Source organism: Canis lupus, chromosome 36, assembly GCF_048164855.1.
Source record: "Canis lupus baileyi chromosome 36, mCanLup2.hap1, whole genome shotgun sequence".
Classification (NCBI taxonomy): Eukaryota; Metazoa; Chordata; class Mammalia; order Carnivora; family Canidae; genus Canis; species Canis lupus.
Window position 1 is genome coordinate 25448971 of NC_132873.1, and position 15679 is coordinate 25464649.

Consider the following 15679-nt stretch of genomic DNA (forward strand, 5'->3'; position numbering starts at 1 on the left):
TTTCCCAATCTATATACCTAAGAGGGTGTATGTGTGTGTGTGTGTGTGTGTGTGTGTGTGTGTTTTGAATTTTACATTTTTAACAAATGACTAAAACATCATTAGTTTGATGGAATCCTTTAGCAATGTTACAAATATATTCACAATGTTTTTGTGCTCTTTCATTTTCAAAGGATGAAAAAGCAAGTTGCTGAGAAACAAGATCATATTTTTTAAAAAAGGTATATAACATAGTATATTCATTTTGGCTTATTTAAATTTTCAAAATAAATCATTTTATAAAGCCAAAAATGTCTTTCTTTTCAGGGCCAAATTTCTGTTTGAAAGGCAAAGCTTACAATTAATGGGTTGCCTTATACTTTAGCTATATACAACCAAAATAAAAATTACTCAAGACATGGTATTTGTAGAGTACCAGTTATTGGCTTCACAGTAAATATTTGGTTTAGTATGGCCTCTTTTGTTCAAGAAATGTACGCCAAGCCCAAAAGGATACATTTACTTCTAGTACAAACAATCTGCTTACAATAAATTACATAATACTGAGCAAGGTCAGAGTGACAGATGTTGGGGAGAATCTATGTTCTTATAAAAACTTGTAAGATCACAAACATAATTCTGAATGAAATTTAAACGGAAGAATTAATATATAACTTACACTTAGGGGGAATCCTACTATTGATACAGCAGCACACTCAAAATCAGTCATGTCATGAAAACACATGACCTTGTGTAATTTGGAAGAACAGCCCTGAATACAATGGACTTTTTTTTTTTAATGGACCTTTTTATTAAATGGATCTCAAATTCCATTATAGTGACATCATTCATTTGCATAATTTTTCACCCCAACTTTCCTCATAGCTCTTTCAACCATGCTTTCTGGCCTTAGCTGACTCAGTCTCTGCCATCATTGCTTGGTGATTTTACCTCTGGGGGGTCTCTAGCTATTGCTCTTCTCTGCTTGTTCCTAAGTCCAGACATAAAACTTCCAAGCTTCCTATTTTTTTTTTAATTATTTTTTCATGAGAGATACAGAGTGAGAGAGAGAGAAAGAGAGGCAGAGACACAGGCAGAGGGAGAAGCAGGCTCCATGCAGGGACCCCGATGTGGGACTTGATCCCAGGACCCCAGGATCATGCCCTGGGCCGAAGGCAGACACCCAACCACTGAGCCACCCATGCGTCCCCCTTTTGGTTTTTATTTACAAGTCACTTCGTCACATTCATCACAATTTCTCTTTCAAACACTTGATTTTTCCTCAAGCCATCTACTTTTAAAATATTACTATGACCTGAGCCCGGGAGGCATAGCTGATTAGCAGCAGTTCTGGTATTGCCATCTGATGGCCTCTAACTGAAAATGTCCGCTTTAGCAGGTCTACTTAACCCAAAACACTCCTTGTTATGTTGGAGTGTTTGAAGTTAAGGGGGTCTCTTCCCCAGAGCGGCCTCAGGTGACCTCCAAAAATGGTTTGCTACTCACTGGACCCAGAAAACTCTCCAAAATCATGCAAATCGAGAGGTTCAAATCTTCGTGTGCACTTTAAGAACACGTGTGAAACTGCCCAGGCCATCAAGGTTATGCATATCCAAAAAGCCACCAAGTATCTGAAAGATGTCACTTTGCAGAGGCAGTGTGTGCCATTCTATCACTACGGTGGTGGAGTTGGTAGGTGTGCGCAGGCCCAACAGTGGGGCAGGACACAGGGTCGGTGGCCCAAGAAAAGTGCTCAATTTTTACTGCACGTGCTTTAAAATGCAGAGAGTACCACTGAACTTAAGGGTTTAGGTGTAGATTCTCTGGTCATTGAGCTCATCCAGGTGAACCAAGCCCCCAAGATGTGACGTAGAACCTACAGGGCTCATGGCCGGATTAACCCACACATGATCTCTCCCTGCCACATCGAGATGATTCTTACTGAAAAAGAGCAGACTATTCCTAAACCAGAAGAGGAGGTTGCACAGAAGAAAAAGACATCCCAGAAGAAACGGAAGAAACAAAAACTTATGGCCAGGGAGTAAATTCTGCATAGATTAAATGCAAATTAAAAAAATTAAAAAAAAAAGTTGTTAAGGGGGAAATCCAAATTATTCATTTTCTAATAAGGTGCAACAGGTACAATAATAAGAACCAATGTGACATAATGAATGAGTAGATTTAGAACCAGATTGATTTGAGTCTGAATCCCAACGTCACGATTTTCTAAGTAGGGGAAATTATTCAACTGTCTAGGCTGCAGTTTTTTTCATTTGCCAAATATTCTCACATTACAAGGATCTACAAAGATTTAATGAGATAGTGTTTCTAAAGCCCTTATCATATTTTCCTATGCATGGTGCGTCGGTCATTGGACTTATCATGATCATAGGTAATTGTTCTATAAAAACAATTAATTCTGGGATACTCTGGAATCCCCCCCACCCCTTATCTCTCTGCTCTCAAAAAATCAACAGCGTCATCAATGTCTGCCTGGTTATGCAGTTACAAGAGTCCACCCTTCAGTGTCTAGCTTTCCAGGCCAAATGCTGTCCCAGTACTGGATCCCGCTGTACTACAACTGCTGCAAAGGGATTCTGGTACTTTGCACCTCTCTGAATCAGCGACAATTTTACCAATAAGGTATTTTCTAGCCACGTTGGCCCTTTACCTTTATCCTTAGTCCTACCTTCTGCCACTGCCAAATCCTCCATCTGGAGAATGGGTTCAAGTGATAGAGAGAGGCTTTAAAGCATTTAGAAATAATACCAGGAGGAACATGCCCCCCTGCCTAGAGGTGGCTTCTACAATATAAACAGCCCTTAGCCTCTGTGAACGGAGGAGGTTCAGTACCAAGAAAGTGAAATCCACCAAACACTATCTTCAGAGAAATCAAGGAACTCATAACCCATATAGCAATCAATTTCCAATTCCAAATCTGCCTTTAAAAAATTCAGCTAATTTCTAGACATGTATGCCTGCAGTAGCCTTCCAAATATTTCACATTATTAGACATCTAACAATACGTGGCATATCTACCTTTATTACATAAACACCTAAATGATGTATATTCTAATTTTGCTTATCTGAACAAAGAGTTTTTTAAAGAAGTCGCTCTCATTATAATAAGTCTCCAATAAGCGCCGTCATTGAGCACGATGCTGTCAAATTCACTAGTGGCTGTCAGACGGCAGATTGTCAAAAAGAAGGGAGTAAGCCCAATGAATAAATTACATCTTGAGTGCTTTCGATACAAATTAAAACTACAGGCAATCTGTGTTCTATTTGAAAAATATTAAATCCACACTTTTGAACCCTATTTATTTTTGGAGTGAGGACCCTCCAGTCCCCTGCACTGGATCCTGAGATAACCAGACTCCAGAAGACACTTGCAGAGGAAACAAAGACCCAGCAAATAGGGAATAGAGCAAGAGACAAGTTTTCAAAAAGGTGGGTTTTCGAGTTAAGCAGGTAGTTGCTTATACTTGACACAAGCAAGACTCAATAAACTGGCTACATTCGTTTTTCTGTTTCGTTCACTCTCTATCCTAAAATAATGTCCCGCGTGGATGGTTCAAAAATAATTATGGAATGAATGCATAGCTCTTAAAGGGCCATTGACAGGGGTGAGGACCTTCTGGAATAGGGGATCTTAGGGCAGCAATTCACACAAGATCTGTGGTGGATTTTTTTTTGCTGGCAGGGATATAGAATTGGATCCTTAAGCACAGGGTGCTTGCTAAATAGAGGATTTCCTGTTTAGCTCTCCATGCTTTAAAGATTCACAGACAGATTTCACAACTTCCAGACAACTTGAACTACCAAATTTAGCTCTAATCTATTATTTAACCTTCTTCTCAGGAAGTTTTGCCCTGTATCTCATGCACATCAATTTACAATTTAATCCCTTCTTCTCTTGCTCCCAACTATGAGGAAATAGTTATTTCTAGAGTGCTTTCATCTACTGTGAATGGAGTAACCATTTGTTCTTCTTCTCTCCAGGCTAACTCAAATATACTTTCATGCCTCAGCTATTATTTCTAACCCTTTAATTATCTTTGTTGCTCTTTGAATGTTCTCCAGGATTTTAATGTCTAAAGTCCTGGAGCCTCCGCTTGGACACAATATGCTGGGACTGGCTGGTGGTGGCTAATGCTGGATTATTATTGGAAGATCACCTCATGCTTCCTGTTCCAGTTTATGTAGACTTGTATCAACTTTTGTCATTGTTTCCATTATTACAGGGTCCACCTGCAAGTTCAACTTTTCCCCCAGTTCCTGAAGCAAGTCTTCTTTCATATTGAGGACCCAGAGTTCCATGTTTTCAGTTTCTGTCCTCAAGTATTTATTTTGTATGAATCAACACTAATTCTTCTCTTTATTGCTAAACACATCATAATTTTAGCCCAGTGCTAGCAAATATGGACAGTTCAAACACAGTGTTAATTATCTGAAATCCGCACTCATTACCATTATTTTCATCTCCCCATCCTCAAATGTGTTCCTCCTCCTAAGTTTTCAGAGTCTCCAAACTACCACGTGCACGACTTTAGGAAACTAATCATTTTTTAGTCTACCCTTTCTCCACTACCTATAGCTAATTTCTTTCAATTCCTGCCATTTGACACTTAATATGTCCTACTGAGTTTACCTCTTGAATATGGCTCTTCCTCTCTACTGCACTCTATTACCTGAGTTCAGATATTCAGCATCTCTAGACTGGACTACTACAGTTGCTTTTGTTTCTGTTTTTCGAGCCATCACTCTCCACCCTGCCCCCCACTTTGTTGAAACACGTAACATGTCACTTTTTTACACTAAAAAAAAAAAAACCTAAGAAACCAACAAAAACCTCCTCACATCATATCACCATTGCTTAATATGCATTCAAAACCCTGATATCATTTGCCTTTTCAGTTCCCTCTCTTGCCACTTCTCTTCCCCCTCCGTTACTTCCCAAATCAAATCCTACATCAGGGATGGCAAATGTATTTATTTTGATTAATAGGAAGTGGCTGCCTAAAACAATGTTTTAAGAAGTATCACGTCAGATTGGCCATGTCTACCATGAAGGGGTGTGATAACGGCAACACCCATGTAATGTTTGCTATCCATGTTGCTACACAGATCAACTATTTAAATTTCCCTAGCCCTTCACTTGCTTTTTATTACATTGCCTTTTTATTTCCCTAGGACTGATTTCCTAGACTTGAGTCTTGCTTCTCTTTCTCAATGCTCTCATACTTATCTTTTTAAAAAACAATGTAATGATATTTTAACAGCACATGGGCATACAAAAACAATCAGATGAATGCCTTACATCATATGCCAAATGCATATGAAAGATCAAAGACTTAAATGTAAAAAAGCAGAGCTATAAATGTTCTAGATTGTAACATGGAAGAATTTATTTATAGTCTTGGAGTGAGTTAGGCCATTCTGACTATGACTCAAAATCTGAAACATAGAAAAGATCGATAAATTTAACTCTATCAAAACCCAAACCAACTATAAAGATCAAAACAAACAAGAAAACAACTAACAAACAAAAAAATACCACAACACTGTAAGCACATACAGAAGACTGGGAGAATTATCGGTAACTCACGTCAAAAAAGTATAAAATCTTTAATACATAAAGAGTTTTTAGAAATCAATAAGAAAGTCACCAACAACTCAATATAAAACTGGGCAAAAAAGTATGAAAACAGGAAGTTTAGGGGTGCCTGGCTGGCTCAGTCTATAGAAGTCAAGCCCCACATTGGGTGTGGAGATTACTTAAAAGTAAAATCTTGAAAAAGAAAAATACATGAAGTTTACAGAAAAAAATAAGTCTCTAAAACATATCAGAAGATATTCAGCTTCCCTTATAATAAGGTCCAAATTAAAAGTATTAAGATATATTTTTTTGTACCTAGTAGCACTAAACAAATATCCAAAAGGTTGATAACACACTATTGAGGATGCAGTCGAGAAAGGGGCTCTCATGTATTTCCGGTGAGAATGTAAAATGAGAAAATACTTTTGGAAGGCAATCTAAGTCTCAAAATTACAAATTCATATGCTCGTGACTCAGCAATTTCTCTTCTGGAAAACGATCTTACATATGTGAAAAATGTTCAAGGTTCAAAATTACTCATTGTGGCATTGTTTGCAACAGTAAAATACTGCAAGCAACCGAAATATTGGGGACATACTAGTTAATACAGCTACATAATAGGATAATGCTCAGCCTTAAAGCAAGTTTTTTCCTTAGGAAAAAGAAAAGGTATCTCTGTAATGAAAAGAGATAAAGAACACATTGTTTAGGGGGGAAAAGAGAGATGGAAATTCAGTGTTTAGTATGCATTTGTCGAACATGCCTAAAGAGACTATGTTGCTACACAGATCAACTATTTAAATTTCCCTGACCCTTCACTTGCTTTTTATTTCCTTGCCTTTTTATTTCCCTAGGACTGATTTCCTAGACTCCAGTCTTGCTTCTCTTTCTCAATGCTCTCATAGTTCTCTTTTTAAAAAACGATTTAATGATATTTTTAAAGGATACACAAGAAACTAATAATTGTTGGCACCTGGGGACCTGGGTAGATGGAGGATAGGGGGTAGGAAGATTTTTGATTGAAAAAAATTAAATTTCTTTCTAAAGTTACGCAAATGCTAGTTTCCTCTATCTTGGATGCTCTTCACCCTCGCTTCCCACCCCCACTGAGTTACATATTCTTCCGATCTCAATCCTTTCCTCAAAAAAGACCTTCTTTCCAATCTGTTAATAGTTTAGATTTGTCTTGTCTTGGCTGAATACTTAACATTTGTTTTTGTAAATCATGTGTGCATATCGGTCTCCCTCATTTGACTGGTCAGCTCCTACATGGGGGAGGGATCGTATCTGGAATACCAGCTCTCTGCGAAGCCTTGAGTGCTCCTTCAATGAAGAAATGCATGCTCAGGGCACCGTGTGGGGGCACCGGTTGGGAAACCACAGAGAAAGATAAAAGAGGGGAGACAGTGTCTGCCTCCAGGTAGTTTATCAACGAGGGAGGTTAAGATAAGCACACATAAAATTATAAGTCAGAATGTGGTCATTGCCTTAGGAGTCACGAATAAATGTGTATGGGGCTTAGAGCAAGGCAAGTGCAAGAAGAATTTTTAAAATGTGTTAAATACCTGAAAGACTGATGTGATGGCCTCAAAAAGAGGACAGAGCATCTAATTCAGAAAACCAAATGCCGACAGGGACCAGGCGGCTGATACAAATAAGTGAATGGATTTCCAAGTAGCAACTGATTAAAAACAAGATCTAGAGGTTCTTAAACTTGTCTAAATATTAGAAGTACTTGGAGCTTTAAAAAGTCCCCATACTCTGGCTGTAACTCAAGGCCAATTCGATGAGAAACTTGAGAGGAATGGGGGGGGAGGGGAGAAGCATGTAGGGGGGGATAGGCAAAACCCAAAGATTTGGAGCTTTAAACAATTCCGGGGGGGGGGGTGTGGGGGCTGGGTGGCTCAGTGGTTGAGCGTCAGTCTGCCTCTGGCTCAGGGCCTGAACCCAGGGTTCTGGGATCGAGTCCTGCATTAGGCTCCCTGCAGGGAGCCTGCGTCTCCCTCTGCCTATGTCTCTGCCTCTCTCTGTGTGTCTCTCATGAACAAATACATAAAATCTTAAAAAACAACATAACACAACTGCCCAGGTGATAACATTGGAGAGCAGCCGTGGTCTTGCCACCTGTGACTTGCTGAGAATGCAGAATGCTGGCCTCCCAGCACCCTGGACTCCCCGAATCAGGTGCCCAGAGTCCGGGGTGAGCTGCCCTCCCCTCGAGCCCCCACCACCGGCCCCCTGGGGCAGTGGCACCAGCAGGTGGTATCAGTGTGCGCCCCGAGGGAAGGCAGGCACCCCGGGCACCCCTCTTTCATTTGTGATTCAGGCAACAACTCCAAGAACCAACATGGGGTGGAAGCCATCAGATGCTGCACACCTGAAAACCAGCAGACACCATGTGGGTCAACTGCCCTTCACCGAAAAACCCCCAAATGACTGGGATCTCACGGTTTGCTAGAGGTGGAATGGCTTATTAGTGGGATTTGTCTAAAGCTTAGGCTTTTTTTTTTTTTAACTGGATATCTTTTTATTTTTTTTTATTTTTTTATTTTTTTTATTTTATTATTTTTTTCCGGATATCTTTTTAATGTGGATTTTTGGTCTTTATTTTAGAAATGTTTCTGGAGCAGCAAAAGCATCCCTGATGGCAATGTGACAGGTGAAGCTCAACACCCTGCCCTGCTCTTATTAGGGGGTGCAGGGGGCCTGGAGCAACCCGCCTTCCTAGTTCCCATAAGCAAAATGTGAAGGGTGTATGGGAAATACAGCTACAAAGGGTTTGGAGGGCTTGGAATGATTAGGTAGATGAAGGCAGGCTTATTAACTTTGGCAACGTCCACTGGGTATTTTAAAAGTCGGGGTTAGGGGATCCCTGGGTGGCGCAGCGTTTGGCGCCTGCCTTTGGCCCAGGGCGCGATCCTGGAGACCCGGGATTGAATCCCACGTCGGGCTCCCGGTGCATAGAGCCTGCTTCTCCCTCTGCCTCTCTCTCTCTCTCTCTGTGATTATCACAAATAAATAAAAATTAAAAAATAAATAAATAAAAGTCGGGGTTATAACTGCAACACGAACAAAAAAGCGAGCCTGCTCCCCCAAGGTCAGGCGGGAGGCCTAACTGGATGAGGGAAACAGCTGAAAACTCTGATCCACCGACTAGTTCTCAAGCTCCTGCTGGGTCCCCAGGCTATTTCAAGTCCTTTAACTTCATCCCTGGTCAGCCGGCCTCCTGGAAAATTAATGCCATGACTCCTGGGGTGAATGATCTCACGGGATAAAAGTGAGCATGAGTCAGAGCAGCCCAGAGCCCCAGCTGGAGGCTGCCAGCAGCTCAGCTCGGGAGCATGGCCCGTGGATGCGAAGGGCCTGGACGCAGGGGCAGGAGGGAGGAAGGGAGTTCGGAGCAGGTGAAGACACACCCTGGAAGGCCTCTCTCTACCTCCCCCAAGAGTCTGACAACACTCACAAAATTCCCAATTCTAAGAGCTTTCAAAACATCAGCCCCCATCTCCCTTGCTCCCACAACCCTCACCTGTCATCCTTTTTCCAGTTAAGTTGTTGCCCTGAATAATGCTTATTATACCTCTACCTCTGCAGGAAGATTTCCTTCTCAAAAACCACTCCTCTGCATAAATGGCCAGATTTAACCGCAAATGAAAGATCAGCCTAGAGCTTTCACTTGTCGAACTTCCAACTCCGCTGAAACATGCACAGGTATTTCTGAGACACACTCGGTATTTCTGTAAACCACCCGTAAAAGCAAAAATCAGGGACTTCACAAAGATGGGCTTCTGTAAGAAGTTTTAGGGTGGCTTTTGTTAAAACAGACATTTCTAAGCACTTTCAAAATCTTTGATGCTCAAAGAACATAATCACGGAGGACAGCTGTACGATTCCTTTATAATTTTCGAGAGCATGCATTTATTTTGTTTGGATACAAAGCTCAGGTTTGTTTTTAAGATGTGAAGGAGCAACGAGTAACAAAGGAAGAGAGAAACAATGTATTAGAAAAGGCACACACACAAAAAAAAAAAAAAAAAAAGAAAAGGCACACAAGCAAGACCAAAAAAAAGGGGGGAAAAATCTCCTTTTGAGCTAAAAAGAAAGAAAAAAAAATAGCAATCATCAGGAGGAAGAAAGGCACTTGCAACAAGAAAGGCCGCCTTCCCCAGCAGGGAGCTGGGGGCCTTTGAGGGTGGGGTGGAGAAATAGAAGGTACTAGGTGAGGGGGTGTTGTTTATGGTCCCGCGAACAGAACTTTGGTTTCTATAACAAATCAATCCACTTACAGGACTTGCTTAACTTCACCTGTTGGGAGGTAAGTTCGGTCCCTTTCTCCTCCTCTGAATGACTGGCCAGGCCTTCCGCCCACCCCGGCCTGGCCTCACCGCAGGAATGCGGGCTTTCTAGAGTTGTTTTGAAACCCACAGCACTTCAAAGAGCTGTATCAACAGGTTTCCCCTTATCCCAAACATTGAGCCAATTGTAAAGGCTGAATGAGAATCTTAAAAAAAAGAATCTTGAGCAAATTCAACACTATCATAGGAATTCAAAACCAGCTCTAGCTAGAGTGGTTTTAAAAAAAAAAAAAATCACATTTTATATTTGTATCCTTCAGCCTTCTTTGAGCCCAGAACCACCGAGCTAACAAAGGGTTATTTCCTGGCAGCTTAATTCAAGGCACCTTTTAAGGAAAGCCTGAGAGTTGGCCTTGGAATGTGGGTTAGGGCAGAGAACTCTTTCCCAGATGGAGCTGCTGCTGATGTGGTTTGCAAGAAAACTCAGGAGCCTCCAGACTATCCTTCCAAGCACAGTAATAAATGCCAAGCCTTTTATATACTTATTATCTAAGGCATTTCTATGGCCACTGCCCTTCAACCCAAATATTTATCTTTTCTCTCTCAACTTTGGCCTATATACTTTCCATTCTTCCTTTAAATAAAACTACTTCCAGCCCAGGAGTGTGAGGTAAAACACTCATCATAGAAGCTTCACTCATCCCAGCCCTAAATGTTACAGGGGGAAAAAAAAAAGAAAGAAATCACAAATATTTTAAACTTCCACCTATGATTGTTAAAAATGGGAGATTGAGAAGTCTTTTGCATTTTTTTCTTAGATTAACTTTTTTGATTAAAGGGTTGCCGGAAACTTGGCTTGCTGTTTGCACAGCCACTTGTCACTATTTTGATATCATTTGCAATTTATTCTACAATGCCACGAGACTACCCTTCAGAAGTTCTGTGGGTTGATAGAATTTATCATGAAGCCTCCCAAACTTCATTTGGCACGAACTTAATTGAAAATGATTATCATCTGGTTTCAAATACGAATTGATGTCGTTACAAAGAATGTGTTTATTGCCCCATAACTAAACAACACAATTAAAAATAAACCAACATTCCTGAAATGAAAAACACACAATAAAAAACTCTTTAAGATTTTAAGTAATCTCTACATCCAACCTGTGGCTCGAACTCATGACCCCGAGATCAAGAGTCATGTGCTCCACCAACTGAGCCAGCCAGGGTTTTTTTGTTTTTTTGTTTGTTCTTTTCTTTTTTTGAGGGAGAAAGAAAGCCAGTGTACACCAGAGCCTGCAGGGGAGGGGCAGAGGGGGAAGGAGACAAAGAATCTGAAGCAGGTTCCATGCCCCATTTGGAGCACCACGTGGGCCTCGGTCTCATGACCCAGAGGTCATGACCTGAGTCGAAATCAAGAGTCAGAAGCTTAACCGACTGAGCCACCCAGGTGCCCCATCCTAAAAAACTATTCTTAATCTTCGCGATAGAACTGAAAATCTCTGAAATACACGGTTGACTAAATGAGTCACTAATTACCATGCACTGATTGTTGTAACTGGCCAGTTTCTTAAATGATCTATATATCAAATTTTTGGAAAAGGGACAGGTTAGGTAATTGCCTAGATAGTTTATTAATGTAGATCCTAGAGCTTAAAGGAACACACTTGAAGGTCTGATGCTCATGGCCTCCCACATTGGAGGAAGCAAATTAAGTAACAACGAAAGGAGAAAAATCTAGGGAGGGGCAATAAGGAATCAAAGGGTTAGAGGCAGCAATAAAGCCTGCCTGCAACGGTGCATAGAGCGGTGCATGGAGCGGTGCGTACTTCCAGAGGCGGTTCGTCATCTTCCTCAGTCTCCCTCCGACTGGTTCAGGAGTTTGGATTCTTCATGAAGTTTAAAAAAAGAAAAACAACTTTTAGGAAAAAAACACTCAAAAGTCAACTATGCTCCTTGGTGACGATGGTGGCTCTGAAACTCGTATTTGACACTGTTTTCATCACTTCTTAAAGGGATGTGACAAAGCTCTTTAAACCTTTCCAGAGGACATGGAGTATTCCAAGAGTGAAGTAAGGAATCATGTAGCCATGTAAGTGTTAGTTACTTAGTTACTGCAAATTAAGATGATCAGATTCCTCTATAAAATGAGAATTATGAGGTAAAGGTCATGCCTACCCATTTTCTTCCTCCCTTCTCTCCTTCCACCCACCCTCCTGTCCTCCCTTTATGTCTGTCCATCTGTCTCAGTTCCCCATCCCCCTCAAATTTAGACAACAGAGGATTTTTATTTTCCTTTCAATTCCAATGCCAAAGTAAGTTGAAAAACTAAAATGGGGCAAGGTTAACTGGGTCTTGGAAACTCTCCTCACAGTCCTAGTCACCATTTCCACAGAGAAGGGCCTGGAGGAAATGGAGAACGCATGCTACTCAGTCTTGGGGTTTGAAGTTCAAGCCTCATGTTGTGTGTAGCGATTGCTTAAACACAAAATCTTTTAAAAAAATGCACAGGGGGATCTTAAGGCAGACTTATTACTTAAATAACTAAACAACAAAAACAATTATCAACAGGGAAGAATAAATTGTGTTATATTCACCCAACATAACTAGAACAATAGGGCACCTGCCCAGATGGCTCAGTGGGAGGAAGACATGGCTCTTGATCTTGGGGTGGGGAGTTAGAGCTCGGTGGGTTGGGTGTAGAGATTACTTAAATAAAAAAAATGAGATAATGGGACGCCCGGGTGGCTCAGAGGTTGAGCATCTGCCTTCGGGGCATGATCCCAGGGTCCTGGGATCGAGTCCAGCATCGGGCTCCCTGCATGGAGCCTGCTTCTCCCTCTGCCTGTGTCTCTGCTTCTCTGTGTGTCTCATGAATAAATAAAATCTTTCTAAAACATTTATTAAAATTAATAAATGAGACAGTTTGGTCATTTTTCCAGTCTTTTTTTTTTTTTTTTTTCTTTTTTCAAACTGTTTTCCTTTTAACCTTCCCTCCCTTCTTAGGTGGGAAATGTGGAGAGAGGAGAGGAATTCAACAATGAGAAAAACTCCAAATAAGCTGCAGGGCTTACGGCCTTCAGTTCAATTGTGGGATTTCTTGAGTAGGGAGGCCCTTCCATCTCCTACTCTTTATAGGAAGTGCCGTGACCCTTTTTTGAGGGAGACGGTTGCAAGGAGTGATGAGGTGGACAGAGTTCACGGCCCATCTGGGTCTTAGGTGGAGAATTCAAGGTTGGTCTCAAGGGTAGTTTCTTTATTGTTCCACACGGTTCAACAGAATGGGAGAGGAGAGAGGGGTGAGGGCACAAGTGCTGTCCAGGTATGAGAGGTGGGCCCGTGCTTGGACTTGCCTTGCGCTCTTCCTGTGAAAAACCACAAAATGGATCCTGTGCATTGGGAGCAGGAGGCTGAGAAACACCAACATCTACTTCTAGTCAGTCTCTTGGTATCATTTATGTGCTCTTCTTTTTTTATAGAATCCTGGCAAAACCAATCCCTATCTCCTTAGTGTCCCCCCCCCCCCCACCTCCCACCCTTAGGCTTTGTAAAAACACCACAAATCCATTTTTCTGTTCTCCTCCCTCTGGACACTTCTCAGCCCTGGGCAGATGGGCTCGAACTGCAGAGGCTGAGACTGATGAGGACAGTGTGGAAGGACCGAGGCTTGCAAGGCTCCTGAGCTTCAAGCTCTGGCATTCCTAGGTTGTCTCTCGATTTTTTTTTTTTTTTGTCTCTCGAATTGTTAACAAGGAAATTGCTGCCTCTTTCACCACCCAAAGTACTGCCAAGTTAGAACCTGACTGCATTTATGAACTTATTTTCAGTTATTTTATTATTTTAAAATGATACTAGATAGAAATTAATGCAGACCATTACAGAATTGCTAAAGCTGACCACGTCATTTAAATAATATCCATGGCGTGCCGGGGCTCTAAGAATTTACGGCTTATCTCTATGGTCTGCATCTTATAAACATTATTACATTTAACCCCATGAAACTCCTGTCAGCTAAAAATTAGCACTCCTGTCTTAAAAGTGAACTCTCAGACTTCCAGGATCAGAAGTACTAAGTGCCGAGGTTCAAGCCCAGGTCTATCTGTCTACAAAATCACTTTATCTCACCACTGCTCAGGCAAGGTGCTTACTCAGCATATGCAGAGCTTAATTATTCTTTCAAACCATGAAGAAAACAGATGAGGTAGATGTAGAAAACAGCTACAATAGATGGTAATCTCCCTGAGGGCAGAAGCTGATTGCTTATCTTTTTTGAGTGGCACAGAATGGGAGCTCAGTGTGTTAGGCATCCTCCCAAATAGGTGCACATGAGATTAAAAAAAAAATTTTTTTACATGCACATCACATACTTTTCCAAAGCACGTCTAAGCATCTACACTGTCATGAATGGATTCAAATACTTGCAGAAAAAAACAAAATGTACCCAGCTAAATACAAAATGAGGTCCCTGAAAACGACGACTGAAATGTCAAATAATAACAAGACCAAAAAAAAAAAAAATGTAAAATTTGGGTACTGAATTACATTTACAGATCTTTTAGGCTTTAAAGGCACATTGGCTAATAATATTTCTGTTATTCGAGGAATAACAAGCAAGCATAAAAATGTTTTTGGTACAACAGGCCCTCAACATGGAATTACCTAAAGAACATACAGATACGAGCTGTTCTCCTTATATAACATGGAACCTAAAGGAGCAGACTGAAATCCAACTGTTAGTAGAATTAGACTCTGGTGACCAGTTCTTTATGCCAAAGAATCCAAAAATGGGCTGCGTACTTTTTCTGTAAAGGGTTTTTCTTCTCCCTTTTTAGTTTCTCTATGTGGAAGAAAAGCACAGAACAAGGTCTTAAATTCTTTTTTTTTTTTTAATTCTTAATTCCTTTTTTTTTTCCAAAATTATAGCCTGAAATTAGTTTATTTACTTTTAAATTAAGCCAGAAATAGTTTCTGAAAAAACTGTGCTAGACCTTAACTTGCTGCCTTGTTAGTGAGTCTTTGCAGCTGAGACACGCAAGACATTCCAGCACTGGGCTTCGTTGCTAACTCCGTTTGCCAGATGTGGAGTACTCCAGAATTTAAGGTGTTTTTTTGTTTGTTTGTTTTGAATAGAATGAGAGGATTTCTCTTTCAATAATGGAGGCCCATTTGGCTTTCAGGTAGAATTAGTTCTCTTGCTATATTTCTGCTTCTCCAGGAGGAGTTCACCTGTGAGCCTAACCACACCCGCCAAGAATCAATTAATCTCCCTGAACTCTCAATCATTAGTTGATTAGAGATCAGCTAATCTCCCTGAACTCTCAACATGAACTCAGCATGTTGAGAGTCCATTTCTGAGGTTATAAGAAAAAAACAAACAAACATACAAACAACCCAGTTATTTCTTTCTTTCTAGATTTGTCTCCCTTATTTTACTCATGTTACTTATTACAGTAAATGAACATTCCTGAAATTTTAATAATGTACACCTATGCACTGTCAATGTTTTCTTCATGATTCCAAAATGTTTACTGTTTACTCTTTTTTTGAGTAGTCTTTACCTGCAAAAGAAAGGTCTATGTGGACTTTTTTTTTCCCTTATAGCCAAATACCTCTTTTCTATCATCTTGGGTTATTTTTGAGAACAATCTCCCCCTCATTCCTACATAAAATCCCTTGTCTACCTTATGGCCCTTGAGGTGATGTCTTTGCAAATAAATCTTCCTATACCTGCTTCTCAGCTTTTAATACTTTCCATAATCTCAGTATTCTTTTGATTTTTATTCCTTTGTATGAATTTACATATTTC

General features: G+C 40.6%; 1 protein-coding gene across 2 annotated transcripts in view; it reads right to left on the reverse strand.

The window, feature by feature from the left end:
- Positions 1-15679, reverse strand: part of SLC39A10 (solute carrier family 39 member 10) — a 136379-nt gene that overhangs the window by 93475 nt on the left and 27225 nt on the right. The window lies entirely within an intron of this gene.